This window comes from Dermacentor silvarum, chromosome 5, assembly GCF_013339745.2.
Source record: "Dermacentor silvarum isolate Dsil-2018 chromosome 5, BIME_Dsil_1.4, whole genome shotgun sequence".
Classification (NCBI taxonomy): Eukaryota; Metazoa; Arthropoda; class Arachnida; order Ixodida; family Ixodidae; genus Dermacentor; species Dermacentor silvarum.
The window spans coordinates 35,878,673-35,887,293 of record NC_051158.1 but is presented as its reverse complement, the minus strand read 5'-3'; positions in this window follow the sequence as shown (position 1 = coordinate 35,887,293).

Genomic DNA, 8,621 nt, shown 5'->3' with positions numbered 1-8,621 from the left:
TCTTCTAGCGTGTCTGTGCTCCGAGGTATTCGACTCCAAACTTTAATTGTCGTTCGCGTGATTATGCGTGCAAGAGAGTAAGGATCGGCGAAAAGCAACCTCGCGGCAATGCGGAAATATTTTATGAGTTTAGAGCTTATGTGAAATTGTTAGAATGTACCAGGAATTAAAAAAAATTAAACTCATAATTTAGCTGTATATCTTAGCGTGGGGTATAACATATGTCAATTTTCTCATCTCTATATGTTTGTGAGGCGCAGCTTGTAGAATTGCGCTATTATTTTTTTCATTGCTGAGTTACAAAGTTAGAACTTCAGGTTTTACGTTTCTAAAGTTCTGAATTTTTGACAGCCTTTGTAATAAAACTTAAAAAGAAAGAAATGTAAACAAGGCTAATTAAACTTCTTTGTGCCTACATTCAGTAGATTCTAACTTTTCCCTTTAAATATCACAAACCCGATTAAATTTAGCACAATGGTCACCGAGAAAGACGATGCCTTTGTTATTATGCATTTACACGGGGTGTTATTTTACCGTTTAACAATATTTTTGAAAATCGTCGCTTTGGCATATAGCACAAATCTACTATCGAACTCAGCTACTCGAAGAGGTAGACATTAGCACAATGCGTTGGCGGGCTAGTTGGTGCGAATCCATAATTACTTGTTTAGCGCAAAAACAACGGACACGTGAAAGACGACTTGTCCTGTCGTCTTTCACGTGTCCGTTGTTTTTGCGCTAAACAAGTAATTAAGGTAGACATTACTTAGCCTGGATGTCAAAATGAAAAATAAAATAATTACTTAAAGCTCAGTAACTATCTTTCTGATTACTTTAGCACTGCAAGATATTCTGCTTGTAAACTCGGATTGCGAACTAGCAGTTTTTTTTTTTTTTTCAAGTCTAGTGAGCTGCTCGCGGTAACTCGTTTTTGAGCGCTTTTGTAATGCTATGGCTTCGTTTCATCGCATGTCGGAAAAAAGTAATGGCCGGAATCTCCGTACATACATTTATTTTAAAAAATGTCATAGCTTCGCCCGAAAGGCGAACCATCGATAGCGATAGCAAATTATTATACAGCTATACGAAGTAAGGATGGTAGTTTTATCGGACGTGTAAACTCGTAAACATTTGTTCACAAACTAAATTAACTAACAAGCATGGTCTCAGGCGCGCAGGGGAAAACATGAACGCATCTCACTCCATGGTCGCGGACACGGTGTCAAAACAATATCTTGAGGAAGACCAGCAGCAGAAGCGAGCGAATTGCCCTTCGTGCTGTTTCTCGCGTCATCGCGAACGAAGCGGCGAGAACACAGCACACAAGATGCCATCAGCCATGTGAAATTTAGTGCACTGGGTGCCGAGTAAAAGTACTTATTCGTTCTTAATTATCGATTGAAGACTTTGAAATAAACTTTTATTTTAATGCTCAATGTCTTCGCGAGATTTTAAGAACACCAACTTCAAACGACTCGGTCAACTCCAACGTCTTCAGCTACATGATTAAATAGCACTTCACAGGTTTTCCTTCTTCTGCATTCCTGCCTTGGTGGTTTAGTTATCTTTGTGTTCCCTCTTCCCATTCCCCCGGTGTAGGGTAGCCAACCGGACGTTATTCTGGTTAACCTCCCTGCCTTCTGCCTTTCTCTTGCTCGTTTCCTTTCCTTAGTTATGGCGCTCCACTTCTAAGGTCCAAGTTGTGAGGTCGTTTCACGGTTGTGACAAAATAATTTCCGGTGGAGCTGAACGTAAAAAATACGCGTGCGCGTAAGTTTAGGTGCACGTGAAAGAATTTGTGGTGGTCAAATATAGTACAACAACTGCCGTTGTTATATTGGTTTTCTTCTGTAGCCGTCTACCACAGCATGGCCCATAGGTCGAGTGACGCTTTGAGACTATGACTTCGTTCAGTTATTCTGACATCGCTTCGTCGGTTGTGTTAACCTTTTCCCACTGACGCGTATTCCGCAGCCGTCCAACGACTTGCTGTTCGCGTACAACGAACTTTGTGACGCTCAAGTGTCCTACGTATGTCGGCATGTCTGATCGGTCGTGTGTTCCAGGCAAACGCGTCATCAAATAACTTAAGCTGAGCGAAGGTGTTGGCTCGTTATGAGCCGAGTGAACCGGCGGACCGAGAGAGGCGATTAACCAGTCTAATATTTCAAGTTTTTCTTGAAAGTCAGCATCCATAGCTCTCTATAGTTCGTCACAGTTGCGGGAGTACGACGCCAACTGCCGCAATCGCGTTTGTGACACAAGCGATTGCGGTAGCCATCTCGTAACCAGGTAGGGTAGGGGAACGTTAGGAGGAGGAGGAGGAAAGAGAAAAGCAGAAGGCAGGGAGCTTAACCACAATTACGTCCGGTTGGCTACCCTACACCTGGGGAATGTGAAAGGGGAACACAAAGATGACAGGGAGAGAGAGGAGGGAAGGAAAGAAGGAAATTAGCGGTGGGTTCGCTGACGCGTGTGTTAGTGCACTAATAGTTATGCAGCATAAGTGAAAGGAGCACGAATATCAGGGGAGTCGAGTGCCCTACTACTACGAAAGCCAAGTTAAATATAGAAAAAACGGGCGTTTCTGGAGAACAGTAAAGCCTCTACCAGACGTACGCGTTAGGAAGCGCCCGCACGCGCCGCATCGCGCCTGGGCGCGTACGGCGTCAGGCGCGGAGACTGCTTCGCGTGTGGGCGCGTTGCGGCGTGGACACTTACCACTGCTAGGATTTTTATGACCGCGCCGGAAGCTGCCACCGCGTCGCCCGCGCGACACTCCTCACGTGACCACAAAACGCCTATGACGTGACCATGGTGAACCAGCGTGACTTCCGGAACGACTCTTCGCGCGGCGTGTAGGCAAGCCCGGGCAAGCTGCGTGCTTTGTGTTCGTCGTTATGCGCGTTTGGTAGGTTAACATGGCAGCCGCGACGAACCGCGCAGGGACGCGCGGCAACTCGTGCATCGTTTGGGTGCGCGCCCTCTTCCTTTATCGGACGCGACGTGACGTCGAGTGAGCGCGGCGCGTGCGGACGCTTTCCAACGCGTACGTCTGGTTGGGGCTGAATAGGCCGTTTATAGTCCGACGTACAGTGAGCGCGCGCGCGCACGCTACGTCACGTTGGCGAAACCGGCGCAGCCAACGTAACCGGCGGCTTCCGACGCGTCCCGACGGGCCCGGCGCTGAATTGGCTCCTGACTAGAGTGTACTAGACAATGGTCCATATTCTAGTACACTCTACTGCTGACCCATTCGCGCGTTGGTCGCGCCGACTGCGCCAACCCACAATGCATTTTGCGCGAAGAAATAAAGGCGCCCACGCCGCTTCGCAGACAGCCGTTCAAAGCGGCGCACGGGCTTGCGATCATTCTGCGCATGCTCCGAAGATAACAGCCGACGGCGCGCGCGTCGGAGTATTGACCCTTTTCGCGGAGCAGTTTATTTTAGAGAGACGAGATGGCGCTCACGGCGGCGCGCCATTAAAGCCTCTATATTTATAAAAGTATATTTATAGCCATTGGTAACTACGGCATCGATTCTAGGAATGCAAGAGGAGAGATGTTAGTAGAATTCGCGGAAAGGAATAGGCTCCGAATAATGAATACCTTCTTCAGGAAGCGCAGCAACAGGAAGTGGACCTGGAAAAGCCCTAATGGAGAAACAAGGAATGAAATAGATTTCATACTCTCTGCCGATCTAAGCATAGTGCAGGATGTAGAAGTGTTAGGTAAGGTTAAGTGCAGTGACCATAGGTTAGTGAGGTCTAGGATTTCTCTCAATTTAAAGAGAGAGAGAGTGAAATTAGTCAAGAGGAAACAGGCCAACCTAGAGGCAGTAAGGGTAAAAGCAGACCAATTCAGGCTGGTGCTCGCAAACAAGTATGCAGCTTTAGAACAGGAAGATGAAGATAACATAGAGCTAATGAATGAAACCGTAACTAGGCTGATCTCAGAAGCAGCAATTGAAGTGGGAGGTAAGGCACCAAAGCAACCTGTAGGGAAGCTCTCCCAAGAAACAAAGGACCTAATAAAGAAACGACAAAACATGAAAGTGTCCAACTCAAGAGATCAGATAGAATTCGCTGAACTGTCAAAACTGATCAACAAGAAAAAAGTAAGGGATATTCGAAATTATAACGTGGGAAAAATTGAGGAAGCCGTAAAATATGGACGCAGCATGAAATCAGTAAGAAGAAAACTAGGCATAGGACAAGGCAAGATGTATGCACTGAAAGATAAGCATGGTAATATCATCAGCAATTTCGATGACATAGTAAAAGCAGCAGAAGAATTCTATACTGACCTGTACAGTAGCCAAAACAGCCAAGCTTCTTCCATTCGAAATAGTGATGAACCGGATACAGAGGCTCCTTCTATAACTAGCGATGAAGTTAGAAGGGCCTTGAAAGACATGACCAGGGGAAAAGCGCCTGGAGAAGATGGAATAACAGTAGATTTGATCAAAGATGGAGGAGATATCATGCTTGAAAAGCTTGCGGCCCTTTATACGCAATGCCTCACAACTTCAAGTGTACCAGAGAGCTGGAAGAACGCCAACATTATACTTATCCATAAGAAGGGAGACGTTAAAGAATTGAAGAATTACAGACCCATTAGCTTGCTTTCAGTATTGTATAAAATATTCACCAAGATAATTTCCAATAGAATCAGGACAACACTTGACTTCAGTCAACCAAGAGAACAGGCTGGCTTCAGGAAGGGATATTCTACGATGGACCATATCCATGCCATCAATCAGGTAATCGAGAAATCTGCGGAGTACAATCAACCTCTCTATATGGCTTTCATAGATTATGAAAAGGCATTCGATTCAGTAGAGATATCAGCAGTCATAGAGGCATTGCGTAATCAAGGAGTGGAGGAGGCATACGTGAATATCTTGGCAAATATCTACAAGGATTCCACAGCTACCTTGGTTCTCCACAAGAAAAGTAGAAAGATACCTATCAAGAAAGGGGTCAGGCAAGGAGACACAATCTCTCCAATGCTATTCACTGCATGCTTAGAAGAAGTATTCAAGCTCTTAGACTGGGAAGGATTAGGAGTGAGGATCGATGGCGAATATCTCAGCAACCTTCGGTTTGCAGATGACATTGTCCTATTGAGCAACAATGGAGAGGAATTACAACAAATGATTGAGGACCTTCATCGAGAAAGTGCAAGAATTGGGTTGAAGATGAATATGCAGAAGACAAAGATAATGTTCAATAGCCTGGCAAGGGAACAAGAATTCAGGATCGCCAGTCAGCCTCTAGAATCTGTAAATGAATATGTTTATCTAGGTCAATTACTCACAGGGGACCCTGATCATGAGAAAGAAATTTACAGAAGAATAAAATTAGGTTGGAGTGCATACGGCAGGCATTGCCAAATCCTGACTGGGAGCTTACCACTGTCGTTGAAAAGAAAAGTGTACAATCATTGCATTCTACCGGTGCTAACATACGGGGCAGAAACTTGGAGGTTAACAAAGAAGCTCGAGAACAAGTTAAGGACCGCACAAAGAGCAATGGAACGAAAAATCTTAGGAGTAACGTTAAGAGACAGGAAGAGAGCGGTGTGGATCAGAGAACAAACGGGGGTAGACGATATTCTAGTTGACATTAAGCGGAAGAAATGGAGCTGGGCAGGCCATGTAATGCGTAGGATGGATAACCAGTGGACCATTAGGGTTACAGAATGGATACCAAGAGAAGGGAAGCGCAGTCGAGGACGGCAGAAAGTCAGGTGGGATGATGAGGTCAGGAAATTCGCAGGCGCAAGTTGGAATACGCTAGCGCAAGACAGGGGTAATTGGAGATCGCAGGGAGAGGCCTTCGTCCTGCAGTGGACATAAATATAGGCTGATGATGATGATGATGATTTATAAAAGTAGCGCCATCCACTTCCCTCCTCCTCCGTTCCACTATCGCGCTCGGCGCGACCAGCGCGATCGAAGCGCGATATCGACAGTGGCGCCGCCTGCGTCGGGCCTGCCGTGGCAGACGACAGCTAACGCGCTACCAGAGGAAATCCGAGGAAAACTTCGATCGCGCCCTGCGGAGACGTTTTTGAGGCGCGATTTTGCTTCGTTAGTCAGTAACTGGTCTTAATAATGCCGTTTTGGAAGTAGCAACGCGACGATGCGAGACGGCGCAAATATCAAGTGTGCAACAAGCGTGTGCGCACGCCGGATGGTAAACCAAAAAAGCCTTTTGCCCTCGCCTTGTCGGTTGCGGCAACTTAAGGCGCAGCAGCATGCCATCACAACGAAGTTCTTGTCCCTAACACGTTTGATCCGTTTGTGCGTACAGCACTTTCGTCGCACAGGCCCGAGAATGGCAGTCGGAGCGCGCTGGAAAGAAAAAAATATACAAAAGCGCGACGCGAACTTCCACGTGACACGGATTGGCCAATGGGGGAGCGGAGGAGGCTGGGGCGACAGGAGGCGGCTAAGAGAGGGCGAGGAGGAAGCGCCGGGGTGAGCGCGGTGGCGGCAAGATCTAAGAATGGCGCTACTTTTATAAATATAGGGGTTTTACGCGCCATACCTCTCCTCAGCAGCTGCGCACGAATACGAAACCATTACCGCTTCTATCTTGCTTCTGTGCGATCAGCTGTCGGATGCAACTGAGTTTTCGCTAACACACTGTGCTCCAATCATGCTCGATTGAATCATGTGGATTGAAGACGTGTGCAATAGTTGGCTGCAAAAATAGTGACTGGCATGTTAAGGAATAGAATGAATCTGCGGGGCCAAGTTCGCGGACCGCTGCTGCAACTGTCGAACGTGTTACCGGCACTTCGTGATGTACGTACGGCTTTCCTCGAGGATACAGAAATTTGCTCATCCGCCAGCCTTGTATCGCTGTGATGATGTGGATAGTGGCGTGCGGTGGAGAGAAGACCAGCTTGGAATGATGATTGTATGGCAGCACCAAGAAGAGGATTGATGATGGTGATAATGGATGATGACCACGTGCCATGAACGAAGAAGTGGACGAGAGCACGCAGAGCGTGAGAGCGAGCGGCAGCCTCGAACGCAAGCTCGCAAAACGGCGGCTCCAGGCTCGGGTACCGGCGACCGGGTGTCCAGCTACCGTGCGGACCCGGTCGGAGATCCAGCTCGTGGCTGGACTTTCCTGCGCACCAGCGGCCTGCTGTGATAGCGGCCTGGTGCAGTGCTTCCTGCTTGGACCGGGACGCCTGAGCTACCAGCTACCAGCCTGCTGAGCGAGCCCGAGGACTGGCGACCGGGCGTCCAGCTACCGCGCGGACCTGGTCGTGTCCCGCTCGTGGCTCTGCTCTCCTGTGTACCAGCGGCCTGCTGTGATAGCGGCCTGGTGCAGTGCTTCCTGCTGGCCACCGGGGCGCCTGAGCTACCTGTCCGCCGACCGAGCCCGACGTTATAGCGGCCGAGGCGTGACAGGCCAGGCGTTACTGGCCAGCTACAGCAGTGGCCTGGTGTTCTACCGGCCTGCTGTTTCACCTGCTTTTACGTCGCGACAAGGTGCGGCGCGACAGCAGCGACGTAGCCACAACGACGCTCCACCGTCACAACCACCGTCACGGGCACCGCAACGACGAGGCACACGGGCGAGTGGTGACGCATGAGGGCTAGGCACATATTTATATAGGACAAACGATTCGCGGACTCTAGTCCACGTACATGTGTATGTAAATAATCTGTATCGTGCTAGCGTGTCTGTTAAAGTCTGTGTTTCGTGTAGCAAGCTCCCGTCTGCCGTGTCATTATTAAAGGATCCTGGGCCCAACTGGAAACACCGGCGAGTTGTCGTTTCCCTCATCACAATCTTACTTTCAAAAAAGGGCTTCATCCCCAGAACGTCGGCAAGAGTGGTACCACTCGTTAAACAAATCACAAAGGGAATAGCGCCGTTTCCTGTCATAGTAAGTTTCGCGCACGTTATCTATACACATCTGTCCCAAATGGCAGGAAAACTTACGCCCACTCTATCGTCGACGTATCAAGAATAAGTGAATGAGCGCACACTTGAATATATGCGCACTGTATACGCACGAATGGCCAAAGCTAAATGTTTCGTGACGGTCTGCAAGAGTAAGCGAGTTACTAGCTGTAATATATATTTGCTACAATGTATTACAATGTAAAAAACAGCTACGTTTCAAGCCTTGTGCGCAGCAAGAACAAATCTATCGGAACTGAGCACACCCGGGAGCGATTAGGCAGAAAATAATCAGATAGTGGCCGCACCGAGTAACTTCACTGAGTAAGAAACTGACAAGCCACTGCTTCAAAATATTTGCCGAATAAAGAACAAAGCGCAAAACACACTAATCCTGACTGAATTTATAATCGGAAAGCTTGGATAGCTTGGAATACATATTTAGCCCCGCTTTTAAAACAAGCACCATATACGCTGCTTGCGCCGTTTGGACAGAGCTTAATCAGCTCCGAAAGCTCTTTTGCATGTTCTCTGAAGCCGTGATCAAAGCTTCGTGTCGTCCACCTAGTCACCGTCTACGATATTTCCGAAAACAGAGGTTTTCTAAGCCGCGCCGACGTCATACACTTCCATTGTAAACAAGGAGGCAACGGAGGCAGTTGAGGCAAGCAATGGACGTGTCCCACGTGA